At 49.2% G+C, this 27,214-nt stretch overlaps 1 protein-coding gene and 1 long non-coding RNA gene across 4 annotated transcripts in view; both read left to right on the forward strand.

Moving 5' to 3' along the window:
- The window catches only part of FAM131B (family with sequence similarity 131 member B), a 60,377-nt gene that overhangs the window by 6,116 nt on the left and 27,047 nt on the right, over positions 1 to 27,214 (forward strand). The window lies entirely within an intron of this gene.
- Positions 24,309 to 25,635, forward strand: LOC116815540 (uncharacterized). The gene is made up of 2 exons (XR_004371506.2): positions 24,309 to 25,123; positions 25,287 to 25,635. It is a non-coding gene; the product is annotated as an uncharacterized LOC116815540 (long non-coding RNA).

Raw genomic sequence — 27,214 nt, forward strand, 5'->3', positions numbered from 1 at the left:
CAGGAAAGACCTTCTTTGAAAATCCCCTTGGTGGGCCATCTGCCGCAGTAGCCAGATGTCTCTGAGCTGACTGAGCTACCTCTCTTCACTGCTTTTTGAATTCCTTTGTGCTGTGAGGCTATCAGCCACCTACTGAGGACAACTTCTGTTTGTTTGTCAGGGATTTTGTAGATATAATGGCATCCACTATTTGGCTACTTAGAGAAAGTCTTTCTCTGTCTCTCTTTCCTTCAGGCACTGTAACCAAGTTGGCATAATGGTGGTAATATTTATGATGTGTACTGTGGTAGTGCCTAGGAGCCCCAGTCATGGACCAAAATCCCATTGTGGTAGGCACTGTATAGACACAGAACAAAAAGATTGTCCTGTTGGCGCTCTTGCTTTTTTTAATGAATCTGAATTTCGGCATTAGAGTGTCTTTGTCCAGACCAGTGGTCCCCAAACTTTTTTTGTGGCGGGTGCCAGACGAAGGACTGTGGCGGCAGTGAAGCACCCGCTGAAATGCTGCCAAATTTCTGTGGCATTTCGGCGGCGACACCTCTCGATGACGTCACTTGTCGGCGGCAAGTGACGTCATCGAGAGGCGTCGCCGCTGAATTTCTGCAGCCTTTTGGAGGCGACGCCTCTCCATGATGTCACTTGCCGCCGACAAGTGACATCATCAAGAGGCGTCGCCGCCGAAACACCATAGACATTCGGCTGCATTTCAGCGGGTGCTCCACCGCCGGCCAGGATGCGGGCACCGCGTTGGGGACCCCTGGTCCAGACCATCTTAGTGCATTAGGGCTTGTCTACATGGGGAAAAAGCTAACAGGAGCTGGTGCACAGCAGCTCTTCTACACTAACTGCCTACCTGGACACACTTACTGCACATGGAGAGTAACTCTTGTGCACATTAGCTTAATGCTCTTTGGAAGTGTACTAAGCCAAATTGACTGATGGCACACTTAGGGTACATGTACACAGGGATAAAAAAGCCTTGGCTGACCTAGGTCAGCTGACTCTAGCTCATGGGAATCAGGCTTTGGGGCTGAAAAATGCTTTGTAGACATTCAGGCCTGGGCTAGAGTCCAAGCTCTGGGTCCCTGTGAGGGAGAAGGTCCTAGAGCCTGGGCATCTACACAGCAATTTTTAGCCCCACAGCCCAAGGCCCTCAAGCCCAAGTCAGCTGACCTGAGCCAGCTGCGGCCACGCTGCAGGTCTTTTATCCCTGTGTAGACAAACCCTTAGTGCTCAGTAAGAACGTCCACATGGGGAGTTAGTGCGGAGTAGCTAGTGCACTTTAAATTCACACCCAGGCTTACTGCACACTAACTTGCTGTATAGAAAAGCCCTTAGTCTGGTAACACTGCCACATTGTTTTTAAACTTTGAACAAAAGATTAAATTGACTTATTGGCAGTGAAAGCTGCCACATTTACAGCATTGGGAACTGAAGATCTGTACTGATCTGGTACCTCGTGGACAGTGGTTGTGCCGGTGTGACGGCCTCTATCGTGGCTGACATCAGGCACCCAGAACAGAAAGCCAGCTTAAACTAAAGTGCCGGGTTCCCCGGAAGGGGCTGTAACAGACTCACATGCTTTATGGATTGGTTGTAATGGTTAGACACAACAGACACAGACCATGGCTGCTGCCAGCCAGCTGTAAGAGCAAGAGATTTTGGTTTTTTTAAATGAAAACATGGAGTCTGGAGCACAGTTATGTGCCAACTTCCAGAAAAAAAGGTTATTATGCAGCTGCAAAAGCACATTGTACAAAGAACCTATATTGGATTTATAATACAGACAATGAAAGAAGTTAGTTGCCTTGATTATAGATGTGGCAGAGCATTACCCTGCAGAGCTGGAGAGTGTGGTGAAGGCTCCCCCTCCTGTAAAGCACACTTGTTGGTGATCAGTTTTACAGCTTCTTCATGTCAGAGATCATGATGTGGGTGACCAGGCCTGCTGGTTGGAGTAGGAGTCAGTCACCAGGAATAGGCGCCCAAGGTCAGAGCAGAAGTCAGAAGCCAGGAATCAGAACCATGGGTCAGAACTGGGTTACCTGGAAAAATGCCAAAGTGGAGCAGGGCTGGGAAGGAGGCAGGAGCTACCACAGCTGTGGGTGAATGCTTTGCGCAGCCACCAAACTTCCACTGCTGGGCTTAACATCTGGTCTGATGACTCTTCCCACCAATCTGGCAGTGTAGCAAATCAGGCAGCAAACAGGCCAGCTCTGCTGGTTAGAGTGCCCAGAGGTTGGCTCTGCGGCAGGCCCTGATTCCTGACAGTTCACTAGGAAGTAAGTTCAGTCATGTTAAAGCCAATCTCTCTTGAGCCAGTTGAACCACTCTCCTTGTTGAAGGTGAAGATTTCTCAATAAGATCTTGGAAGTAGTTAATTACTCTGCATGATGTGTTTTGTAAAAACTAATGGCAATGCAATCTCCCATTGACTGAGATGTATAATCAATCTCTTCTGGGTAGAAGATGAGATGCGATCCTGGGTGAAGCATGCTGAGTGGTTCTTTCCAGTTATTACACAGAGTGACACATTTCCTTTCCCTGGAGAGAGTGATTGAGCAGCTTCATGACTGAGCAACTCAGTAGGCATATAAATGAAATGGGATTTTATGACACCTTGCAACCTTATATGAGGACATGGAATGGCTCAGAGATGACAGTGGCAGGTACAGTGATGGAAGGAAGACAGTTCTGCATATTACTACTCAGGACTAGAGCTGGGCAAATAATGAACTTTTGGGTTTGCTATCAGTTCCTAACAATAAAGAGAGAGAGAGAGAGAGAGAGAGAGAGCGTGTATGGTTTCAGGTTGAACTGAAAATGATTTTTAAACTCTTTTTTTTTAGGAAATTAAAGAATACAAGAAATTTCATTTTCAAAAGACTAAAATATTTCCCAAAATAACTGAAATGTTTCATTTTGATTTCAAGCATAACACTTTTTAATTATGTTTTGATAAAATTAAAAAAAAATTCACACACATTTATTTTGAATAAAAAATTGGATTGTTTTGTTTCAAAAATGTCTAAGCAACACATTTTGATTTTTAGATTGAAACAATTCAGTGAAATTGACATGAATTCATGAATTTTTTTGGTGTTGCCTGAATTATAATTTTAACAGAAAAAAGTTTCAGTTGAAAAATGTTGCCCATGTCTGAGTAGGACCATTATTTCCTGAAAGATGTGTAGTGCCCCCCATGATATAGAAGAGGCAGGACTCAGGTCTAGTCTAAATTTAATATTTAAGTTGACATAGCTACAGCGCTTAGGGATGTAAAAAATCCACATCCCTGAGCAACAGATACGCTGACCTAACCTGCAGTGTAGACACAGCTAGGTCAACAGAAGAATGCTTCTGTTACTGTCACACAGAGAGATGGAGTTCCTACAGCGATGGAAAACCCCCTTCCCATCACTGTAGGTGGCATCTACATTAAGGTGTTATCTTGGCAGAACTGCAGTGATGTGGCTATGCTGCTATAGTCCCTATAGTGTAGACAGGGCTCAGTTGTAATGAGTATAAGTGGGAGTCTTAACTAATGACTTGTCTTCACTGAAACAATTAACTTAAGTTACTGAACTCTCTCTAGCTTTGCTAGGGTGAGAGTTACCACACTGCAAAACAACACTGGAGTTATATGCAGTATATTTATAGCCATGTTGGTCCCAGGATATTAGAGAGACAAGGTGGGTGAAATAATATATTTTATTAGACCCACTTCTGTTGGTGAGAGACACATTCTTTTGAGCTACAGAGTTCTTCTTCTGAAGAGCTCTTTGTGGCTCAAAAGTTTGTGCAGACTGATTTGATTAGCAGCATGGAATGACTGGATTAGCAGAGTGGTTGGATTAGCTACTGATGAATTGTATCTCAAGCTGTTGCATTTCTACTGCATCACTAGCTTGAGCATCAGCATCTCTCAAGCTTCAGCTCACCACCATGATAGGCCAACTATCTTGAGTTAAAAGCACTACTTAACTCAAGCTAGAGATTTTTTTGTGTGGACATGAGTCAAGTTAGGGGTAACACTCAAGTTATCTGCGTTGTTGTAACCCTTCTGCCATTCAGAGTTGGCAGAAACAAGGGCTGGGTTCAGTATCTCAGGGTTTCTTTTCAACAATACAACACAAAACCAGCTAGAGCCCCCACCCAGTGACCTGGAACAATTACATACCACTCACTGGGTGCCTCAAAGAGGCAATACTTCCCCTGTTGCAAGCAGAGTCTGAGTGTAGCAAGTAAACTTTTAATAAAAGGAGAGAAGTAACCTGGCATTAATTTATAAACATAAACCATGAGCAAAAGACCTACCCTACCCTGCCTAAGTAAGTTGGGCAGTATCCTTTTCCCTCAGGTTCTTAAGTCCAGCAAACAAAAATCCCTTCAACATGCCTATCCCTTCACCACCCCCCACCCACAGTTATTGTCCTGTATCAGTGCAGGCCCAGAGTTCAGAAGTACATCTGCAGAGTTCACCTCCCACCCTAGGTGGAGAGAGGTGGAGGAGAAGGCACCAGCCTTGCGCCGCTGTCCTAGCACTCACTCACTACTCCTCATCACCAGCGACCTTGCTGGCCACTTGCCAGGATGTCTTCAGGTGCTACGACTTAACACAGCTGTTAGTGATTTCAGCTGTTAGTGGGGGATCCTCACTGCTGGTGCACACTGGGTATTCCCTTGCATCAGAGACACTGTCCCAAAGCAGTTCTAATGCTGAGACCTATGTATCAACAATTTCAGCTCTTCAGTGTGTAAGACAACTTTCAATTGAGCCTAAATTAGCTCTTTTATTACACAGTGACAAGAGGAAGGATCAAATGGTGTCTAAAGCTCTTAAACAGCACCCACACCACCAGCTACAAATACCTGTCCCCACCCTCTCATCCCTCACTGGCCTTTGGAACCCATGTCCCCTGCCTAATGAATGCTGTTTAGTTTAGAGTGAGTCCTTCAATCAGGGTATGCCAAGCATAATTCTGCTGCCTCTGATGCATATACCAAGGATAACAACCCCTTGTTACTCCTGCCTCAATAACAAGTAGCCTGAGGATCCAACACTAGCCAAAAGTGATCATTTGGGCAAGCAACCCCATCCTGCTGAGCACCTAGGCAGAGTGAGTGTGTCCATGCAAATGAGGTCAGCTCCTAAAGTGTTCTTCCACAGTTCATCACTAGATGTCAGGGGAGAACTCATTCACACCCTGCTTTCACTGTTTTCAGCCAGCCAGGATGAGGGCGATTTAGTCTTGTGGTTGGAGCAGGCATCAGGCCAAGCGATTGGAGCAGGCATCAGGAACCAAGGAGTAGGATCAGAGCTAGAGTCAGTAGTGAGAAGCCAAAGTCGAGGGTCAAACCAGAGCTCAGGAACTGGATACCAGAGCGATGGGTCAAGCCGGAGGCCAGAAACTGGAGCAAGCAGGGTAGCACGCAAGGAGAAGACAATACAGAGGCAAGGCTGGGTACAAGGCAGGGGCAGCAGAAACAAGGTAACACAGGAGCATGCACACTGATGAGCATGAGCATTGAGCAGCCAGAGAGCTGCTGCTGCTGGCTTATGAGCTGGCCTGCTGCCCCTGCAGCCAATCAGGTGGCATTGTGGATCAGGCAACCTGCTGCCCAGCTGTCCTGATGAGACTGCTTGGAGATTAGGTCTGCTGCAGGTCCTGATTCCAGACAGTACTCTCCTCTGTAGGGCACCAGCTAGGCCCTGGGGCCTGGTTTCTAAAGGTAAGCATGTTGAAAGGCATGCAGGAGAACTGGGGCATGGAAGCCTTCTGTACATTCCCATGAATGTTTGTCTGGGATGTACCCATTCCAGTCAATTACATATTGTAGTTTCCCTTGGACCCAATGAGAGTCTAGAATCTGCTGAAGCACACGTTCTTCTTGGCTCTCTATCCCAAAGCCAGGTGTCAGCTGGCGGGATAGGTCAACATGCCATTTGTAAGTTGTCCCGGTGACTTCTAATTTCTTCTGGGGTTCTTGGAGTACCTGCTGGATGTGGGTTGTGAGTTTGGTAGCAACAGGCATTGATGATTCAGAAGGGATCTCTGGATGAACACAAAGATAGAAACCATAATTAGTGAGCAAAGAAGGGAGTCTGTTTGGTGGAGACCTCTATAGCTTTGCTGTAAGCAAACTCAGCATGAGGGATCAGGGACAGTCAGTAATATTGATGATAAATTTAGGCAGCCATGTAGTTCAAGGGCTTGACTGACTTGCTCTGCCTGCCCATTGGTCATTGGGTGATAGGCCACTGAGTTTAGGGCATTGATACTCAGGTGGCAGAGAAATTCTCACCAGAAGTAGAAAATAAATTGGGATCCTTAGTCAGACATTATCCTGCAGGCATGCAGTGGAGATGAAAGATGTTGATCACAAACAAGCAGGCTGTCTCCTGAGCAGAGGGAGGAGGCACCTGCAATGGAACAAACGCTATCTTGGTTAAGTGGTTGATCACCACTAGAAAGTGTGGCTTTGGGAGGGTGGTAATTCCATGATAATGTCCATGGAAATGATGGTCCACAGTCGAGGTGGAGCGGATAAGGATTGGAGGAGACCCAGTGGTCTTGAACGAATGGGGGTCTTGGTCTGAGTGCAAAGGTCACAGGAGTCTACATAAGATGCCACAGAAGTACATACAGCAAGTCATCAAGTTCCTGTTAAGGTCTGGTCCTGGTTGTGGTGTAAGGCTTGATAGGTTTGGATGGCAAGGTGATTGCTAGGTAACAGAGTGGACGGAGAATAAGAGGTCAGAGGCTACAGTGCCAGAAAGGACCTTGACGGGCTTGGGAATCATGGACGTTGTCTCTTCACCCAGTTTGTAGTACTCATCCTTTTGTGACAATGCATCTGCCTTCCCATTCCTTGTCCCCAGCTCATAGGTGACCACAAACTTGAATTACATCAAGTGGAGGGACCAGGGTGCCTGTCGCTGGTTCAGGTGCCTGGCTGTTTTAGGTACTGCAAGTTTGCATGATCCATCAGAGCTTGAACCAGGAACCTAGCACCATCTAGAAGATGCTGGTCCTTGAGGTAAGACGATGTATGCAAGAAATTCAAGAGTGTCCCAGTCAAACTCTCATTTCTCCAGCTTTGCATATAGATGATTCTGGTATAGCCTTTCAAGAACACTATGCAAATCCTTGTCACGAAGAGCTGGGTCTTTGGAGAAAATCGAAATGTCATCAATGTACATAATGACAAAGTGGTCCAGCATATCTTGGAATATATCATTCATAAAGTGTTGAAACGTTACTGAAGCACTGCATAGGTCAAATAGGAAGACTTGATATTCATAGTGGCTGTATTAAACATGAAAAGTGGTCTTCCACTCATCCTCATCATGTATGTACACCAGATTATAGGCACCACACATCTCTATCTTCATCAAAATACTGGCCACACATAGCTGATTTAAGATCTTGTTCATAAATGGGAGCAGGGACCAGTTTCATATGGTCACCTTGCTCAGGGCCTAGTAGTCAACACACACATGCAAAGAGCTGTCCTTCATGACCAAAAAGACCGGAGAATCCACTGGGGATGTGGATGGGCAGATGAAACTCTTCTGAGCTTTCTGCTGCAAGTTTGGGTTCAGAGAGAGCATATGTCTACCAAATGGGATCTTGCTTTTGGGCTAGAGATTGATCAGCCAATTGTAAGTCCCATTCGGAGGCAGGATGTCTGCCTTCACCTTGTCAAAAACATCAACAGAGTCTCAGTATTTGTGGGAGATCTTGGCTGTGGCAGATGGAGCTTCAGGGGCACTAAGGGTCCCAGTGGTTTTGCTGCCTGAGGGTGAGAGTCTTCCAGCACATGACATGAACCACAGAACATACCAGTCTGGTTCTCAGATCCTGGAAGGCAGGATAACCAGAAATATCTGGAGTTAATGTGTAGGATCCCCTTCTGCCAGTGAATGTGGGGGTCATGAGTGGTAAACCAGGGTATACCTAGGATGATGGGAGCATAAGGGGCATGGATTAATCCAAATTGTAGGATTTCCTCATGCCCCCAGAGGGTGATAACCATTACTGGCAAGGTCTGGTGGGTTACTGGTCCCAAGGAGAGAAGAGACCCAGCAAGAGTCTCAACCAGATCTGGATAGTCCTTGCATATGGTGGGAACCATATGAGTCTTAACAAAGTTCAAGACCATAAAGTTACCTGAGGCCCCCGGAGTCAACTAGGACCTCTAAGTGAATCTTGAAGCTTACTGGTAGTAAAATGAATAGAAGTATTCGGATCTGCATCGGAAACTGGATTGATGGTCCTGAAGTGCAATTGTGGCCCCATGGTGCTGCTGGGAATTACCAGAGGTGGGAGAAGACCATCTCTGTCTGGACCCACTCCTCTTGGCTTGGGACCTGGCATTTCCCAGCCCTGGTTCCATCTGATTCTTCACTGGATATGTCAAGGCAAGATGGCCAGGTTCCCCACAATATAAGCACCAATGCCGGGCATTAGGCTTATGCTTCTCGGAGTCAGAGAGGTGTGGGCAAACCTGGTTAGCTTTCAAGAACTCTGGTGCCAGGGAAGCTCAGCGTGCTTGGGGTGTCATGGGTGGGGTGAATGGCAGCCTCTGGAAAATTGAGGTACACTCAGCCTCAGCCCTGTGAGGTGATCATTGATTCTGATGCACAAGTCAAACAGATTGTTCAAACTGGATGGAGGCTCCACCCACATAAGCTTGTCCTTGATATTCTTGTTTAACCACAAATGGAAGTGATGGCTCTGTGCTGTCTCATTCTATGCAGTGCCAGAAGCCAAATGATGAAATTCAGCAGTGTACTTGGCAATGGGCCGGCATCTCTGACATAAGGCCTGAAGGGTTGTCTCAATGGTCCACACCTGGTTGCAGTCATCCATGATAAGGGACATGGTTTGAATGAATTCCTGTAATTGTCACAAGAGGGGGCAGGACTGTTCCCGAAAGTGGGAATCCCAGCAAGGACTCCCAATCAACCACACGGGCCTGGTCCATGGGGAATGATCGGGAGTGTAGAAGGAATAGGAGCTAACACTGGTTCAGGAACCCAAAAAACTTGTCCCAATCTCTGTCAAATTTGTCAGGCAGCAGAATCTTTGGTTCCAGGGAGGGTGGAGTAGGAGGAGCCAGCAGAGCAATCTGCTCCTGTAGGGCAGCATTCTCTGATTGCAGGGCAGTCACTTGTACCTGAAAGTTCTGAACAGTGTCCACCAGTTCCACTAGGACCTAGTAGGGTTCATGCTTGCACTGAGGATCCCTGGCCCTAATTTTAGGGGATGCTCAATCTGTCATCCAACCGATATGAGAGTGACCTAGCCTAGTGGTTAGAGCGGGCATCAGAAACCAGGGACTAGGGTCAGACCTGGAGTCAGTAGTCAGAAGGTGAAGCCAATGGTCAAGCTGGAGTCTGTAATCAGAAGCCAAAGACAAGACAGAGGATAGGAACTGGAGCGAGCAAGGCAGCACCATAAGGAGGGGTGCAAGGCAGGGGCAGCAGGAACAAGTTAACCCAGGAGCAGCACAGTGATGGGCATGAGCACAGAGTAGCCAAGGAGTTGCTGCAACTGCCGGCTGAAGAGCCAGCCTGCTGGCTCCTGCAGCTAATCACATTGCATGACCAATCCAGCAGCCTGCTGCAGGCCAGTTGTTCTGATGAGACTGCCTGAAGACTAGCTCTGCTGCAGGCCCTGATTCCAGACAGCTGCGAAGACATTTCCTGAGACTGCTGGACAAAGACAGACCCTGTGTGTCTCTGCATTTGTCCAGCTCCCAGATTGACTAACACAGTTTGTGCTGGCTAGTGTCACTTCAAACAGCCTCCTTAAATCCCAGTTTGGATTGAAACGGAATAGACTGCTGATGACACTAGAGCATCATCTCCATTTCTCCAACAGCCACTCTGATTTCTATGGTGCCTCCATGCTGAAATCTGCAGCAAACTTAAATTTTCCATAGCAACCTGAACTGGTTGGGAAAATATTCCCAAAAAATTAAAAACAAAGGAAATTTTCAATACAGAAGAAAAACCCAGGAAAACACAGGTGCTATCGAAACTGATGTTTGTGCCTTAGTATGTAAGTCTCTTCTATCAGTGAGAGGCAGTGCTAACCCAGTGCCCCAGCATGGTGGGACAAGATGATGAGCTGCTGGAAAAGCCACTTTTTGTATTAAATGTAAAACTGAGGTTCTGACCACTTGGGCCATTATAAAATTGGCATTTTCTTGTAAGAGTAGGATGATAACCCCAGAGTCATGGCTAAATTCTAATTTGAGTAACTACATTTCACCTGCTTAAAATTTTCCCAGCAGCTTTAATTGCGTATGGTATTAATCACTTTCTGTATGGTGTCCTGTTAAGTGGCTGTTTTCTTCCACCCCAGAGATGGCTGTGTTTCAAAGATAGAGGAAGTGAGCCCTACATATAGAGTCTCCACTCCAGTGCTCTGGGAATCCTTTAGGCTGAAAAGGTGTTATAGAAATGTGAAATATTATCCTTATTATAATGTTAGATCTGTTTGCTTCTGACACAGATTACCATGATGTGGAGTGTATGAAATGATATCTTGATCAAAGATCATCTCCACGTCTGGCACAAATGGGCCACTAAGGGTGCGATTCCACTCCTATTGTAATCATTATTATTGTCTGTTTATTATTTGTATTGCAGCCTAGTCAGGAAAGTAGACACCATTGTTCTAGGCCAGGGGTCAGCGACCTTTCAGAAGTGCTGTGCTGAGTCTTCATTCATTCACTTACTCTAATTTAAGGTTACGTGTGCCAGTGATACATTTTAATGTTCTTAGAAGGTCTCTTTCTATAAGTCTGTAATATATAACTAAACTATTGTTGTATGTAAAGTAAATAAAGTTTTTAAAATGTTTAAGAAGCTTCATTTACAATGAAATTAAAATGCAGAGCCCCCCAGACCAATGGCCAGGATCCAGGCACTATGAGTGCCACTGAAAATCAGCTCGCATGCCGCCTTCGGCACCCGTGCCATAGGTTGCCTACCCCTGTTCTAGGCCTTGTACATACGTCATACAGATAGACCCTGTCCCCATGTGCTTATGATCTTAGCATATAATAAACTAACAAAGGGAGGGGACAAGTAACAGTGGGAACGGTCATTTTCATATAGTAAGCAGTGGTCATTAACACACTAACTGCATGGCTATTGTCAAGAGTTTTGTAGGCATCACACGAGAGGTGAATTTGAAGGTGAGATTTTAAGGGGGACCATGGAAAAAGGAGACTTTGTGGATGTTTATGGGGCATGCCTCCCATGCATAAGGGGCAGAATGGGAGAAAGTACAAATGCGCCTGAGAGAAAACTGGCATTTTTGACAGGGTGGAGGTGGGAGTCAATGGCTCAATAACATATTAGAGTTATGTAGGACTAAACCATGAAGGATCTTAAAGGGAAAATCAAATTGTGTCTGATAAAGGGGGAGGGTGGGATCAGTGTTGAGATGCAAACAAAGATGATCTTAGCAGCAGTGTTTTGGATAGACTTGAGGGGTGAATTTGTTGAAGACAAAAAGGAGACATTTGCAGTAGTCAAGATGGAAGATGATGGGAGCCTGAACTGGAGTTTAGCTGTGTGGACTGAAAGAAAAGGTCAGATATTAGAGATGTTGTGTAGAAAGTCGTGGCAAGATTCAGACACAGCCTGGATGACTGGTCTAGTCTACAGAGAGGGCTGAGTCAAAGGTAACACCTAGATTGTGGCCTGAATGTCTGGGAGGGTATGTCTACACTACAGGATTATTCTGATTTTACAGAAACCGGTTTTTGGAAACAGATTGTATAAAGTCGAGAGCATGCGGCCACACTAAGCACATTAATTCGGCGGTGTGCGTCCATGTACCGAGACTAGCATCGATTTCCAGAGCGTTGCACTGTGGGTAGCTATCCCATAGTTCCTGCAGTTTCCCCCACCCATTGGAATTCTGGGTTGAGATCACAATGCATGATGGGGCAAACAGATGCCGCGGGGATTCGGGTAATGTCGTCACTACATAAATCCTTCTCTGTGAAAGCAATGGCAGACAATCATTTCATGCCCTTTTCCCTGGATTGCCCTGGCAGACACCATAGGAAGCAACCATGGAGCTCGTTTAGCCTTTTTTCACTGTCACCGTATGTTTACTGGATGCTGCTGACAAGACATGGTACTGCAGCGCTACACACAGCATCTCTTGCCTTATATGTTAGCAGAGACTATTACCCAGTTAATATTGTACCGCCTGCTGCTGCCCTGGGGTGCTTCCTGGCTGGCCCGGTGAGGTCGGCGGGGACGCATGGACAAAAAATGGGAATTGATTCCAGGTCATAAGTTTGTCTAAATGGAGAGTCAGTCCGCCTAGAATATCAGGCAAGCCTCCTAAAGAACCAGAGAGGAAAACGCTGCCGCGTGCAGAGGTCTAGACATCCATGGAAATGATGAGCTGCATGCCATTTAGGGGATGCCCCTGAACAACACCACCCCGTTGCTTCCCTCCTGGGCTACCGTGGCAGTGTCCCCATTTCGTGCGATGAAGTAATAAAGAATGCAGGAATAAGAAACAACACTGACTTTATTGCCTCTGCAAGCAGAGATAAAGCAGGGAGGGGGGGAGGAGGCAGTCCTCCACTGCTACGATACTCCAGGCAGGACTGAATCTCCATTGACAAAGCTTAAAGAAGGGATGACCGGAGTCGTTCATTTTTGGCCTCAGGCGCACCCGGCCGACCTCACTGAGGCAGCCAGGAGAACTCACAGCGATGACGAATACCACTTTTGTAAGCCCGTGGTTCGGGCCTCGTCCCGCTCAGGTGCGGCGGGGAGCCAGGGCGCTCCTTCTGGCGCAGGACGGGTTCCACGCCGTCTGTATTGAGGGTCAAGCAAATAAGGTCCTATGGGCCTGGCCCTTAGGCAGGACGGGCACCAAACAGTTCGGGCTCTGACCTTTGAGGCAGGGCAAGCGGATAACAAAGTCTAGGAGCCCGCCCGCTTGGCAGGGTGGACACAGACAGTTCAGGCTCTGGCCTCTGGGCAGGCGAACAAAACAAACCGTAGAACAGCTGAGGGTTCTGGGTGATGGGGAATTCTGCACCCCGGTTTACGGGTGTCGGGGAACGCAGGCCACCACTCTCTGCGTTCCAGCCTGGGCCTGGTAGCGGCGGTCGCGCTAAGGCGGTCAGTGGGGATTCCTGCCCAAAACACACTGACAGGTGATCAGTAGGGCTCCAACCGAAACACGAAGGGTGGTCAATGGGGATCCTGGCCGATACACACGGCATAGGCTCGGGGCCTTCTGCGGCCTGAGCGTCAGCCGCCCTGGGCTACTTCAACTTCCCCTCCCCTGGTACTGTCCTCCGTCGCGCATTCCGGTGGGTCCCAGACCATAGGTTCCTCGAGAACTGGGGGAGAACAGGCACTGGCGCATCGGCCAAGTGGGCGCAGGGTAGTTCAGGGCTGAGGGTCCTCAGGATACCAGCACGGGGCAGGTCGGCCAGCGCTCCTCGGGATACTTGGCCGAGGTAGGCCAGCAGCGCTCCTCTGATACTGGCCGAGGTAGGTCCGGCCCAGGCTCCTCGGGATAGTGAGCACAGGGCAAGCTGGGCGAGCGGGAGCTCGGGCCTCACGTCTGTCTCTTCGGCGTCTGGCTCAATGACTTGGCTTTATACTTCTGTCGCCGCTCGCTTGACTTCCGGGGGGCGGGAACAGGCGGTACTGGCTCCGCCCACAGAGGTGCCTGCTCTGGCTCTTCCCCCTCAGGTACGGCGGGGAGCCAGGGCACCTCCTTACACACACACCCCCTCAAGGCTGGTTCCCGGGTACCGGGGACAGCCATGTCCATACCTCCCAGGCGGGAAAGGAAGTCCGCATTGGCATGGTCCTTTCCAGCCCGGTGACAGACGGTGAAGGCATAGGGCTGCATCGCCAGGTACCAGCGTTGGAGCCACATGTTATTGTCCTTCATTCTGTACAACCATTGGAGGGCGGAGTGGTCGGTGACCAACGTGAAGGGGGCCCCCAGCAGGTAGTAGCGGAGGGCGTCACAGGCCCATTTCGCTGCCAGGGCTTCCTTCTCAACCACCGCGTAGTTCTGCTCCCTTGGGAACAGCTTTTGGCTGATATACAGAATGGGGTGTTCCTCCCCGTCCACCTCCTGCGAGAGGACAGCGCCGGGCCCCAGTTCGGAAGCGTCGGTCTGCAAGATGAACGGGTGGTGGAAGTCCGGGCTGAACAAGACGGGCTTGCTACAGAGGCAGGCCTTAAGCGATCTGAACGCCTCGTCACACTCGGAGGTCCACCGAACCTGCTGGGGGCTGTCCTTCGTGAGGAGGTCAGTCAAGGGGGCGGCCAGTGTCGCAAACTGGGGAATGAAGCGTCAATAATAGCCAGCCAGCCCCAAGAACTGCCGGACATGGCGCTTCGTGGTGGGCGGAGGACAGGCTGCGATGGCCTGTACCTTGTTGACGAGCGGTTTTACCTGCCCATTCCCCACGGTATACCCCAGGTAGGTGGTTTCTCGCCAGCCAATGCGACACTTCTTGGGGTTGGCGGTTAACCCGGCTTCCCGCAAGGATCATAGGACAGAGGCGACCTTGTCCAGGTGGGTCTCCCACTGCTGACTGTAGACGACCACATCGTCCAGGTAGGCCGCGGCGTAGTCGTGGTGCGGGCGGAGGAGGCGGTCCATCAATCGCTGGAACATGGCAGGTGCCCCATGGAGGCCAAAGGGCATCCGCGTGAACTGATATAGGCCGATGGGCATGGCGAATGCGGTCTTCTCCTTGGAGGTTGGTTCCAGGGGTATCTGCCAGTATCCTTTGCTCAAATCCAAGGTGGTGATGTACCGAGCCTCCCCTAACCGGGCCAGTAGTTCATCCACATGGGGCATCGGGTAGGCATCAAACTTTGAGACGGTATTCACGCGCCTGAAGTCGATACAGAACCATTGGGAGCCGTCGGGCTTTGGGACGAGGACGATGGGGCTCCGCCACTCGCTTTGCGAGGGCTCAACCACGCCTAACTCTAGCATGGCTCGCACTTCGTCGACTACGATCTGCCTTCGGTGGTAGGGGAGAGGCCTGGCCGCGGTCCTGACCACCACCCCTGGTTCAGTCTGAATGCGGTGCGAGACCAAGGAGGTGCACCCTGGCTGGGCTGTAAAGGTATGAGAGAAGGCTCGGAGGAAGCAGCGGGTTTGTTCGAGCTGTTCCCCCGTAAGCGTCTTCCCCAGCCGGGATCCCTCGGGGTCCTCTGGGGGAGGCACCTGGGGCCCCAGCTCCGGTTCTGGTGGGTAGGGCGTGATCAATAATCCTTCTCGTTCCCGCCAGGGCTTAAGGAGGTTAACGTGGAACCGCTGCAGCTTCTTCCTTCGGTCTGGCTGGCAGATCTCATAGGTGACCGGGCCCACCCTCCGAACCACCTCGTAGGGGCCCTGCCACCGAGCCAGGAGCTTGGATTCAGTGGAGGGAAGGAGAAGTAGGACGCGGTCCCCAGGCTGGAAGTCGTGGATACGGGCACCTCTATTATACGTCCGAGCCTGCTGCTCTTGAGCCACCTTCAAGTTGGCACGTGCCAAGGTCCCCGCCTGTTTGAGCCACTCCTGGAGTTGGGTCACGTATTTCAGGAGTCCCTGAGCGGGTGACGGGGTCTGCTCCCAGGTTTCCCTCATCAGGTCGAGAAGACCCCGGGGCTGGCGGCCATACAACAGCTCGAATGGGGAAAACTTGGTGGAGGACTGCGGGACTTCTCGCACAGCCAGGAATAAGGGGAGAAGCAGCTGGTCCCACCAGCGAAGGTCCTCGGGGGAAAATCTCCGCAGCATGTCCTTTAGGGTCCGGTTGAATCTCTCCATCAGGCCATCGGTTTGGGGGTGGTACAAGGAGGTCCGCAGTTGTCGCACCCCCAAGATCTTGCACACCTGCTGGAATAGCCGCGAGGTGAAGCTGGTCCCCTGGTCCGTAAGGATCTCCCGGGGTAAGCCGACACGGGTGAAGACCTTGACCAATTCACCCGTGATAGTGCGGCTGGTGATGCTACGGAGGGGAATCGCTTCGGGGAAGCGGGTGGCATAGTCCAGCATCACCAAAATATATTGGAACCCCGCAGCGCTCTTGGGAAGGGGCCCTACCAGGTCCATAGCCACCCATTCGAAGGGGGTCTCGACCAGTGGCATCGGGACCAGTGGGGCATTGGGTGTCCTCGCCGAGGCTGCCAGCTGGCAATCCGGGCAGGTTGTCCTCGCCGAGGCTGCCAGCAGGCAATCCGGGCAGTACTCCTTCACCTCATGCTGAATCCCCGGCCAATAGAAGCGCCCTAGGATGCGGGCTAGGGTCTTCTCCGGTCCCAAATGTCCAGCGGCCGGGACTTCATGGGCCAGCTTCATGACGGCTTGCCGGTGACATTGTGGCACAAGGAGTTGAGTTCGGGGCTCCCCGGTCTGTGGGTCCTGCTCGATCCGGTACAGGTAGTCCTGCCGCAGCTCGAAGTGCGGCCACTGGGCGCTCGGTCCGGGTCGAGGACCGTTCCATCGATAGCGGCAAGTTGCTCACATACGCTATTGAGGCCAGGGTCAGCCCTTTGGTCTCGGCAGAAGTCGGTCAGGGCTGAGCCGTCTCCTAACCCTTCCCCCGGAGTGGTAGTGTCGCTTTCTTCCCTTCTGGCGGGTTGGAGTAGTGGGCCGGGCTGGTCCCTCTCCGTCTCCTGGGCCTCCTGGTCGTCCTCCGACGTCGCGGGGGTCTCTCCTTCCAACACCAGGATGGGCCTTGAGCCGCCTCCGGTATGCCGGCGGAGGACGGCGGCAAATTCGGGCCAGTCTCGGCCCAGGATCACAGGGTAGGCGAGCCTGGTGGCGAGGCCGACGACCATTTGGCGGGTCACCCCGTCTACCATCAATTGGACCTGTGTACTAGGGTAGGGCCGCACGTCGCCATGGATACACTGTAAGCGAATGACCCCCAGGGGCGTACCTGCCTGGGGGCTTAAGCGGTCGCAAATCAGAGTCTGCCCACATCGTGAGTCGAGGAGGGCTACAGTCAAGCATCCCTCCACCACCACGGGCGCTGTAATCTTGGCGGGTTGGCGGCGATGGGCACGAGCCTCCCCGGAGCAGACCTGCCCATATGCACACTCCATCTGGGGGCAGTCCTTTTGCAGGTGTCCGGTCCGGCCGCAGGAAAAACAGGGCCCCAAACCGCCCCGTCCCGGACGGGGCCCAGCCCTGGGGGAGTCCTTAGGAGGGCTCCACCGCCTTCGCGGGTTGTAGGAACTGGGCTCGGAGTCGGCTGGGCCTTTGGGGCCGTGGCCCGGGCGGGTACGGCTTTCCTCTCGGAGTGGCAGCGTCCCGGTCCGGACGGGGTTGCGGACCCAGTGGGGCCCACGGGGGTCTCCGCCCAGGAAGTCCTCCATCAGACTGACGGCGGCCGCCAGAGTCGTTGGCCGATGCCGGAGGACCCAGGCCCGTCCCCGTGTGAGCAGGATGTGGGTAAACTGCTCCAGGGCTACCTGCTCTGCCACTTCCTCGGAGGTTCGCTGGTCCGGCTGCAGCCAGCGTCAACAGGTCTCGCGCAATTCTTGCGCCACCATCCGGGGCCGGGCCGCGGCGGGGTAGGTCATGCTCCTGAACCGCTGCCGAAACGTCTCCGGGCTGACATCAAGCGCGTCCAGGATAGCTGACTTCACTTGGGCATAATCGCGGGCGACCTCGGCAGACAGGGCCCGATAGACTGTCTGAGCCGTCCCGGTTAGGTAGGGGGCCAGGATGGAGGCCCACTGGTTGGGGCTCCAGCCTGCGACCGCTGCCGCCTGCTCAAAGGTGACCAAGAAGGCCTCGGGGTCGTCATCGGGGCCCATCTTGGTCAGTCGTATCGGGGGGCGGGGTTCTTGGGTCCCTTCGAGGCCTTCCAACGGGCCCCCGTCGCGGGTAGCTCGGCCTGCCGTCAGGTGCTGCAGGCATTGCAGCTGGAATTCTTGTTGTTGTTTGATCAGCTCCTGGATCAGCTGGCATTGCTGAGTCCCCAGCTGGTCCACGAGCTGCTGCTGCTGCTGGAGCTGGGCGGCCTGCTGCTCCTCCTGTTGCCGCAAGTGGGCTGCTTGCTGCCGTTCTTGGCTCTCGGCCAGCAGGGCGGCGAGTTGGGGGACATCCATCATGGGGGGGATACTCCCTCACCCGTAGGCCCTCGCTCGCCGGCGTTGAGGGTTCGTGCCCACATTCTAGGCGGAACTCCCCACTTCTGGTACCACATTGTAAGCCTGTTGGTTCGGGCCTCGTCCCCCTCAGGTGCGGCGGGGAGCCAGGGTGCCTTCTTCTAGGCAGTGGGACGGGTTCCACGCCGGTCCTGTACTTGAGGGTCAAGCAAATAAGGTCTATGGGCCCTGGCCCTTAGGCAGGGCGGGCACCAAACAGTTCGGGCTCTGACCCTTTGGGGCAGGGCCGAGCAGGTAACAAATGCCTAGGTGCCTCTGGGCCCTTGGGCAGTGGTGTGGCACAGACAGTTCAGTCTGGCCTCTCTGGGGCAGGGCAACAACAAACCGTTGAACAGCTCAGGGCTCTGGGTGAAGGGGGAATTCTGCCACCGTTACGGGTGGAGGGGTGAACGCAGGCCCACCCACTCCTCTGCCGTTCCAAGCCCGGGGCCTGTTGCGGCGGGCGCCGCTAAGGTGGTCAGTGGGGACCTGACTGACACACTGACAGGTGTGATCAGTAGGGTCCCAACCGAAAACACACGGACAGGGTGGTCAATGGGATCCTGGCGATACAACACGGCCATAAGGCTCGGGCTTCTGCGGCCCTGGACTGTCGTCAGCCCCCCTGGGCTCTTTCCAACTTCCCGCCTCCTCCTGGTACCTGTCCTCCGTCGGCGCATTCCGGTGGGTCCCAGACCATAGGTTCCTCGGGAACTGCGGGCGAGAACAGGCTCTGGCGCTCCTCCGGCCCACATGGGCGCAGTGGTAGTTCAGGCTGAGGCGTCCTCAGGATACTGGCACGGGGCAGGTCTGGCCAGCACTCCTCGATACTTGGCCCGAGGTAGGTCGGCCAGCACTCCTCGGGATAGTGAGCACAGGGCAAGCTGGGCCCGAGCGGGAGCTCGGGCCTCTAACGTCTAGTGCTCTTCGGCGTCCTGGGCTCAACTGAGCTCTGGGCCCTGGCTTTATACTTCCTGTCCCGCCCCTTGACTTCCGGGGCGGGAACAGGCGTACTGGCTCCGCCCATGGAGGTGCCTTGCTTGGCTCTTCCCCCTCAGGTGCCGCGGGAGCCAGGGCGCCTCCTTACACACTTATATGCACCATCTACCATTGGGAAGGAAGGGGATGCTCTCTGTATAGCGCGTGCAGCACCGTGTCTGCCAGCAGCTCCAGTAAGCAGCAGTGACAATGAAAAAAGGTGAGAAACGATTTTTTTCTCTTTTTCTCATGGGGGTGGGGGGCTGTGGCATGATACCTGAATCACCCGCGAACAATGTTTTTGACCCTTCAGGCTTGGAGCTCACAAGAATACAAATGATTTTCAGAGAGTGTGGGACATGTGGGATAGCTAGAGATCCTCAGTCCCCCTCCCTTCCCCTGTGAGCGTCCATTTTGATTCTTGCTTTCTGTTACGCTTGTCTCAGACTCCTTAAGTTTCACGCAGCACTGTATAGTCCTATTGTGGCCTCTGCTATCATAGCCTGGAGATTTTTTCAAATGCTTTGGCATTTCGTCTTTTCGAACGAGCTCTGATAGAACAGATTCATCTCCCCATATGGAGATCACAGCTTCAGTATCTCCCATACGGTCCCATGCTAAGCTCTTTCTTGATTCTGGATTTGGCATGGTTGCCTGTTACTGATCAGCGCTCTAACCTGGGCAAACGGAATGAAATTCAAAAGTTCACGGGCTTTTCCTGTCTACCTGGCCAGTCATCGAGTTCAGATTGCTGTCTAGAGCAGTCACAATGGCACTGTGGGATAGCGCCCAGAGGCCAATACCGTCGAATTGCGGCCGCACTAACCCTAATCCGAAATGGCAATACCAATTTCAGCGCTACTCCCCTTATCGGGGAGGAATACAGATACTGATATTAAGAGCCCTTTGTATCGATATAAAGGGCTTTGTTGTGTGGACAGGTGCAGGGTTAATTTGGTTTAACGCTGCTAAATTCGAAATAAACTCGTAGTGTAGACCAGGCCAGAAGGAGGTGGTATTGGGGAGGCAGGATGGCTTCTGGGGAAAGATTAAATGGCAAAACGCCTACTAATTTAAGTGGAGAAGGATGAAGTCTGCAGTTGTAATCTCATCAAAGAGTATGTCTACACTCCAGCTGGGATGGTGCTTCTCAGCACAGATGAACTGAAACATGCTAGCTCTGCTCAAGCTAACACACTAAAAATAGCAGTTTGGCCACTCTGGCCCAGGGATGGCTTGGACTAGCTTCCCAAATTTAAGACCACCTGATTCTGTGGGTACATGTTCAAGTGGTTGGCCTGAGCTATCGCGGGGACAGCATGAGGGTGAGCTCACTGCTGCTGTCTGTGCTGAACCTGTGGCTAAAGGAGGACTTTAGTGTCTCGGACTGTCACCCTGGCACCTTTCATCCACATCAGATTAAAAGTTTAAGTTAAAAAAGTAATTGTGTCTACTAGACGTGTTTTGCTTTCCAATAAAGTGTGTGTCTGCATTCTGCTCTTGGGGGCTCTGACTGTGTTTATCCTCTCTTCGCAACTGCATATCAAATGTGCTGAGTTTTACAGCTGGTTGGAGGAATTTATTTTGGAGAAGTGTTATAGCCAGTGTTATGCAGCAGAGGTGGCAAAGCTCACTTTGAATGGGGAGTGGGTGGAGTCAGGGCAGCAGAGCTGAGGTGAGTGATCAAGGTCTCAGAGATAGGAGAGGGAGCAGGGTGGGTGCTCTGCAAGGGGAGTGCTGGGAGCTAGTGAGACCTGGTAGCGGGGGAGTGTGTTTCTTACCTGCTCCTCAGCTAGGGTTGCCAACTTTCTATTTCCAGAAAACTGAACACCCTTGCCCTGCCCACTGCCCCTCCCCTTCCCTGAGGCCCTGCCTCACCCCTTCCCAAGGTCCTACCCCCTTCACTCCATTCTCCTCTCCCTCCATTGCTTGCTCTCCCCTGTCCTCTCTTACATACTCATTTTCACTACAAGGCTCTAACAGGCATATTTATAGTTTTGACAGATGTACTACGCTAAGTTCAGGTTTTATTTGTTACAGGACACTAGAGCTGGTGGCAAAATAGTTAAAAAGGGTAATTTAAAAAAAAATTAATTTCACAGAGGTTTTCATGATTCTTTCCCTCCCCTCTTCCCATTTTTTGTGACCAGCTCCATCTTTTTTGTTCACTAAAGTTATTGTAATTTTATGTGTGGAATTAGGACCACACATTATCACAGCTACAATGGGTTCGTTAAAGGCCCACTCCTGAAGCCCAAATACAAATCCATAGAGCACAACCACAGAAATGCACACCTGTCCAGATACCCATATAAATAAATCTGTAGAAACTGACTCCCACACCTACATGCAGATACACATGTAGATCTAGCATGCACTAACACATATACTTCCACATTATTTAATATTACAATTGTTGTTCAGTGTTTAGAGACCCCAACTAAGATAAGGGCTCCAGGGTGATAGGTGCTAGACATACACATAAAAAGAGGGAGTCTGCAACAAAGAGTTCATAGTGTAGCTAAACAAAGGTGGGGAGAAATGTATGATACACTGGCTCTTCTTCACTTACTAGTCAACAACATTCACTTCTTAAGAAATAATATATTTTTTTTAGAGTTCCCATCTCTTTTAAAAACTTGTTATGAAATGAATACACACATATTTTATGTCATCAATTTTTTTGTGTGTGCAAGCCAGCAAAACAAATAAAAGTCAAAGAGTTAGGCTGCAAATTTTATTCACATAGGTATACACACATGCAGCAATACACACACCTCCCTACAGAGACACTTTTTCATACACTTTTTCCAGGGCCTGCCTAAATCACCCAGCCGGAAAGGGAGGAGGGTGGGCTGGAGGGGAAAAGATGGGTGGGGCTGGGGGTGGAGGAGAGAGGATGGAGAGGGAAAGAGGCCAAAGACGAGAGCAAGGTGGGAGTGAGAGGGGTCAGTGAAGGAGAGAGGAGGGGGTGGGGAGTATGTGGGTGGGATGGGGAGGCAGAAGGCTACAGGTGCTTGAGGATGTGGGGGGCACAGGGGTGTATAGGGACATAATGGGAATGCAGCAGTGTATGGAAGTGAATGAGGTGCAGGGCTGTGGGGGGTGAGGGACATGGGAAGGTGGATAGGATGGGTGGGAGAGCGCTGTAAAGGGTACAGGGCTGGGATGGGAAGGTGTGGGGTCAGGACAGGATGGAATGGGGAAGGGATGCAGTGAGGGGGATGGGGGCTGAGGGGGACAGGAAGGGATGCAGTGAGGGGGATGGGGGTTCAACCCCATTCCCAGCACTTGGAGATGGGGATACACCTACCTCGAACTCCTGGGTGCTGGCAATGGGGTGACAGACAGACCGCGGTTCGCTGCAGGGCACACGCTGCAGCTTGAGCCCAGCCACATGAAGAGTGTGAAGAGAAGAGGGCCAGGCAGCAGTGAGAGAGGTGTGCACCACGCGAACCTCAACTGCTGCCTGCTGAACACAGGTGAGTCATGCTCACACTGTGCGGTACAGTGCCGCCACAAACTGGACAGTCAACAGCCCAGTCAGCAGTTCTGACCAGAGCTACCAGGATCCCATTTTGACAGGGTGTTCTGGTTCAAAACCAGACACCTGGTCACTGTATCCCCAGCCTTATCCTGAGCACTGCAGTGGCCTCTCCAGCCCCTGTGGATCTCACTTTTGCCTCCACTTCCTCCTCTGGCTCTTCCTCACAAATGCACAGTTTACACAGAATGATGTGCTGGGGGCAGATACCCAGCCCCCCACAGTATTTCCATTGCATGGGTGCTAGCCCCCACTGCTCCGAGTCCCACTACTCCTGTTATACAGGAGGTCAGGCTAAATCATCTAATGGTCCCTTCTAGCCTTAGAATCTATTAACATAATCTAGAATCTGTGAACAGAAAATGGTAAATTTTGTTGTTGGAATGGAAATGTATTGTTACTGTTAATTAATTATATTTTCCAACAAGCCCTGTTCAGTTTACACAGATATACTCTCTAACCATCAGCCCAACAGACTCAGCTTGGGCTCTGAGTGGCAAGCTGGGCTTTTTCCTCCTCCCACATCATCACTAGTAAACAAGGTTATGCAGGCCGTATTAGGCCTGTGTTGACTCTTATGCAAACTCATTGCCTTCACTTGGTGCCTCTGCAGCTCCTGCTCAGCCTCTTTTCTTCTCAGTGGGTTTGCACAGGGATCATTGATTGGCATTTGGTAAACAATTCTGTTGATGAGGCCCAAAATGGAAAAGTACCCAGCTTGCACTCTCAGAGCTGTGCTATCTCTGCAGGGCTAAAATGTAGAAAAGAGCAGTAAAAACTTATTTTAGTCATTAAAGACATGAGTTAGGACTCTAAATAGACATGGGGGTTGAAACTCATCTCTGTTAGATAAGCACAAGTAGGCTGACCAGATAGCAAGTGTCAAAAATCAGGACAGGAGGTGAGGGGGTAATAGGTGCCTATGTGAGAAAAAGACCCCAAAATCAGGACTGGCCCTATAAAATAAGTACATCTGGTCACCCTAAGCACAAGGTGTGTATGTACTACTTCAGTTCCACTAAATCTCTCTTTTGAGGACAATAGTGCCTGTGCTGATCCTCTGCAGAAGAGTGAATTACTACAAACCTTTGAAGTCAAAAGTTGCCATTTTTACACTCACAGGATTATAAATGAATAGATAATGTCATTCAATCAATTTTACTTTATATATGTTTGAAATATCCAGGGCCCAAAACTAACCAAAGATTATAACATATGGGACAAAACCCCAGTAAACCTGCACCTGAAGATTTGCAAATAAATGCTATGAACCTGATATTTGATCAGAAATATTACCACTGAAATAAATGCAGTTCTACCAATATAAGTGAGAGGAAAATCAGGCCCATTTTTAATACATGCATGTTTCCAACAATGGCTGAAATGTAGCACTGAGATGATTGTCTCCACTAGTTACTCTTCAAAAGAGAATATTCTGTTTCTGGTGCCATTGCAGTCAAAGCAACATACATTTCCTCAGTCACTGAAAGAATATCTTATTTTATAAATTTAACTTTTTTCTATTCATGAATCACTCAAAAAATTATCTGAACTTCCATGACTGTATTAATTGTTTGTCTAACAGTTTATGACGAGAAATGAATGAATTTCATTATTCAGGGGGTGTGATTGGTCAGCTAAGTTACGTTACAGTGTTTTTGCTCCCTGATGGGATGATGAACACTTTAGAAACAGGAGATTATTTGTAAAGAATTAATAATATGACCCTACCAGTAGCAGTGGAGGGAGATCACTATGTTTATTTACAAATCACTTCTTGTATTATTTGACCAGCTTTAATCACAAAACACCTACAAATGTGATAGGTACACACTCCATACCGGTGTACAGTAGCATCACTTCCAGCTCCCAATGACATTTACAACCAGGACTAAGAGACAAAACAACATTTAAAAATTGTACTTTACCCTAAACCAAATAAGAAAAAAGACAGCAGCAGGCCTATTGTATGAGCAGGTGAAAGATTACAACAAACTAGATTGTTAGCAGGCCTGACACAGATGACCTTATTAGAGTCAAATGAACAAAACACAGGCAGACTTACCAAATATAGTATCAGTGATTACAGAGTGGAAATAGGAACTGAGAAAACATACAGCCCATTGGAAACCCAAGGAGAATGGACTTGTAAACATTATGATAGAAGAGAAAGTTAAAACAAGACACTTTTTGTACAAAATACAAAAGGCACAAGAAAGAGACAGAAATAGAAGAAAGTCACTAGAAAAAGAAAAAAAAAATGACCCACTAAGAAAATCGCTGTATGTGTCTGGGAGAACTGAAAGACATGGCAGGACATATGGGACAGAATGTGACAGCCTGAGCCACTGAAATAGAAATGGACAGTAATATAAAAATCCAGCCTAGCCCTTGGATGTTCCATGACATTTGTCACAATGTGGGTGAGTTCACATTGCTTTGGGAACTTTAACTTTTACTTTAAAAGTGGGCTGAAAAAGGAAGCAAGTGTTTGTGATGCCCAACCTCCATTTTTATTTTGTTTTATGTTTTGGTTTTTTATGGTGTCTGATTTTTTTTTTTAAATCTCTTTGATCTTTCCCTTAGAAATACTAGGATCACCACTTTGGTTTTTCCTGATTTGATGGATGACCAGAGACTTGAAGCTTTCCTGCCCTTTAGTTGTTGAAGGGATGGTAGTGTTAAATTGTTAACAAAGAGATCTTTTTACCAAACTGTTTGTCAGATGTTTGAATTTAATTTGTGTTGAACAGAAACAGAATCCACCCTTCCCTCCAAAAAAGAGCTTTAAATAAACATTCTGACTAAAAATACTTTCCTATCTCAGTTGCTCAGGTTTCATTTCCTTTCCTGTGATGCTACATCCTACTAGTTTGCCTGTCATTTATAAGGTCTTCCAGGAGAACATCGGAATTTCTAATGTAAAAAACTGCTGAACACCCCCCCAAGAAGACTCTAAAACAAACAACAGCTACAACAAAAAACAAATAACCCCCAAAACAGAAAGACAACCCTTTCAGCCCTTCCGTATACATTATACAGAAACAAAAAAGGTCATAAACTCAATTTTCTTTTCATTTTCTGGTGGCTTATCATTTTAACAGGGCAATCAACTTGATCACATTTGGAAGGTGATACCCTCAAATTAGCTATGTGACCCATTGACCGTTTAAAAAGGTCTCATCAACTTTATATGTAGTTTGAGCAAGACCTGTGTTCTGGGAGAGGATAGAAGACCAGTTATGGAAGTAGCAGTGGGTTAGAGAGGTAATGATTAGTAGAGATTGGGGTAAAGGTGGGTAAGGAGGGCAGAGAGAGAACATCTGAAAGGGAAAAAAGGTAAAATCAGAAAAGAAAAACATCTTGAAGGAGAAGAATGTTTTAGAGGGAAAAGTTAAAGCTCGTGCACTTAAAAAATTAACATTGAAGGTGGAAGAGATGAAAGAAAAGATACCTGAAAATATAGAAGGAAATGTGAAGTCTGAGGGGGGAAGGGAAAGAAGCTAGAAAAACACAACCGTAAGGCAAACACTAATTTCTTTTTATAGAAAATTAGCTTTATCCAACATCATGTGATAAATTCACCTCCCAGGTACCTTGGTGCAACCACATTAAGTTCAATGATTGAGAGCTGAAGTTGGCTCTTTAAGTCTATGATTTAGTGCTGTTTTGGCTGTTTCTCATGAAAGCAAATCTGAAACTATTCCTGACTTTGGACAGGAGGGGTACCCCCAGGCCTGACCCTGTTTGGATGCAAAAGTTACCTTCTTTTCCTCCTTGCCATTAACAGTTTGTAAACACAGATTTTAGAGTTGCCAACTCTACAGGATTGTCCTGGAGTCTCCAGGAATTAAAGATTAATCTTTAACAATTATATCATGTGATGAAACCTCCAGGAATGTGTCCAACCAAAACTGGCAACCCTATTTTTTGCATTTAATTTCTGTGCTTTAAATGTTCACAAACTGATTATGATTTCCTTCCAATGTGTTCGTTTTCCCCAAGTGTTCACTGAATAATTTGGACAAATAATTTTCAGCTTCTGGGTCATTCATGAACTTTTCACTTTGACTAGTCACTATTTCTAGTTTGCAGTTGGTCACATATTATTGTTTCTGTTCCATGATTGGGTGTCTGAAATATGCCATCAGGAGAATGATGAATGATAAGGCACTTTTTAGTGCAAATTTGCAGATAAATAATTATGTTAAAATACATGAAGCTTTTGGGATTACCAAGGATTTTTGCAGATACCTAGTAATCTAACGTTAATATTTTGTACAAATTGCTTGTGAAACAAAATTTTAATTCCTTGTAACTTGTGTGGTTTTTAAGGCAACAAGTTTTAAAGGAGCCTAAAGTAGGAGCCCAACTTTGATTGAAATTCAATTATTCACTGTTATATATATATAAAAAAAAAAATTCCCCTCTCACCCCTATGGGTGGTATGTGTCTTCCTCAACCTCGGGTCCTCTACCAGAGGCCTGGGAGTTTGAGGGTTCTGCGCAGTATCT

This window comes from Chelonoidis abingdonii, chromosome 1 (assembly GCF_003597395.2).
Source record: "Chelonoidis abingdonii isolate Lonesome George chromosome 1, CheloAbing_2.0, whole genome shotgun sequence".
Classification (NCBI taxonomy): domain Eukaryota; kingdom Metazoa; phylum Chordata; order Testudines; family Testudinidae; genus Chelonoidis; species Chelonoidis abingdonii.